The sequence below is a fragment of the Hyaena hyaena genome, unplaced genomic scaffold, assembly GCF_003009895.1.
Source record: "Hyaena hyaena isolate Hyena2069 unplaced genomic scaffold, ASM300989v1 scaffold_0, whole genome shotgun sequence".
Classification (NCBI taxonomy): Eukaryota; Metazoa; Chordata; class Mammalia; order Carnivora; family Hyaenidae; genus Hyaena; species Hyaena hyaena.
In genome coordinates this window covers 3,009,794-3,011,910 of record NW_024080632.1, presented here as the reverse complement: position 1 = coordinate 3,011,910, position 2,117 = coordinate 3,009,794, and positions in this window count along the sequence as shown.

Below are 2,117 nucleotides of genomic sequence, written 5' to 3'. Positions count from 1 at the left end.
GGAACCGAACCCCGCATTGGGCTCTGCACTAAAAATGCAGAGCCTGCTTGGGATTCTCTCTCTCCCTCTCTCTCCCTCTCTGTCCCTCCCCTGTGCTTGTGCGTGCACTGTCTCTCTCTGTCTAGCAAAATAAATAAACTTTAAAAAATTAAAAAGAAAAGAATGCCGAGAGGAGCACTATACAAAATATTACACACTATATATGCTTTTATTTGTATCAAATTCAACAACAGGTAACACTAACCTTTGTTCTGAGGAGTCAGGCTAATGATTAGTCTTGAGTGAGCGGGGATATGGTGGGGGCCTCTACAGGCTGGAACGTTCTGTTGTTGGGTCTGGATGCTGGTTACATGTGTGTGTCTAGTTTGTAAAAATTCACCAAACTGTACACTTAAGCTGTGCCTTTTTTAAAACAGCATGCTCTATTTGAATTCAAAAGAACGTGCACAGATACCTACATAGAAATATACACATGCGCAACATGCATGCGTACATGCATGTATATACATGTACATATGTACATAACCCCTACGCACAAACACAGTCTGGAATCAGATGGAAGGACAGGTGCTGAAATTCCGGTTCTGCTGCTTACTCGGCTTATGATCCTAGACAGGCCCTTGTACTTCACCGAGCCTCATCTGTACAACACGTGTCCTCACACCTCACTCGGACGGCGAAAACACATCGGTGCTGGTTGAGAGCACAGTGACCCAGTATTCACTATTAATATTCTTGCTGCTGTTCCCTTTGGTGACTGAGCCCGGGCTGGGGCAGGGTGGGGGCAGGGACACTGTCCCCGAGGAGGAGGGGGGCCTCTGGGAGGGCCAGTCTACACCGATAGGCAAAACATGCTCATCTTGCAAAGTGCTGCAAAGGGAGAAATCTGAACAGGCGCGCTGGCGGAGGGTGCACGGGCCGGGCCTGCCCTGGGCCTCTACGGGGGAAGGCAGTTTGGGGGGGGGAGGGGGGAGGGGAATGAATGCAGAACTGGGGAAATGGATCCTTTCCTGGAGAGCAGGGCCTTTCACTATCGCTGGGCAATCAAGACACCCGTGAAAGTTTAAATACCTTCTCGGGCCACACAGCTCTGGGCTGGAGAGCTTCGTCCTTGAGGGGGAGGCAGACCCCCAGGAGGACTTCCCCTTTGGGGAAGCCTCGTACCTTCAGGAGGCTTGGGCTGGGTCCTGGGGTCCCCTGGCCCAGTGACCTAGATTTCATGCCTGAGGAGGGGAAAGAGCACCCATGGAGACCTGGCCATACCTTTCGGGACAACCTAGCAGGATCAGACTCCTGTTCCATTCCAGACGCCACTACTTATGAACTGTGTGACCCAAGGTCATTCAACCTCTCTGACCTTCATTTTCCACTTCTGTAAAATGGGGGATAATTTCTACCTCATTAGGTTGGTTGTGAGGATTAAGCAGCTTCCCTTTGCGCGTAGAGTAGAATCTAAAATGTTAACAGTGGCCTCTTCCGCCCAGTGATTTGGTCCGAATGCCACCCGCGCCTCATTCCATATGACGCGCCCTCTTCCTTGCCTTCCAGCACGGCAAGTTCCCCACACTGCAGGGGTTTGTACTTTTAGTTTCCCTGACTAGAACCCTTTCCTGCCCCATCTCACTGCAGCAGTGGGCGCTTGGCTGAAATGTCATTCTTCGGGAGGTTTCCTCCTGGCCTCCCTGTGCAAAGCGGCCACCTCCAGGCACTCACCATCCCGTCACCTGGCTTATCTTCCTGGCACTTATGGCTGAAAGACAATACCTTGACCATGTATTTGTTTCTTTGCTTGCTCCTGTCTCCCCCACTTGACTGAGTTTTAGAAGCACAGGGACCTTATCCGTCACTCAAAACACACTTCCTCACCCTCCCAGGCCAACCTCCCACACTCAGGGTGGTCTCGCTGCCCCTGGCCAGCCAGTGTGAAAACCAATCAGGCTGTTGCCCTGAGAGCAGAAGCCTTCTCCGAGCCCCCCAAGGTGCTGGTGGGAGCCCCGGACCCACACACGTGCTGGTGGAGACAGCTGGGCAAGGCGGCCTGGCACCAGGCCGGGATGTAAAATTCTCCCATCATCCTCTGGGGAGCCACTGGCAGGTGGCGGGGGGGGGGGGGGGGG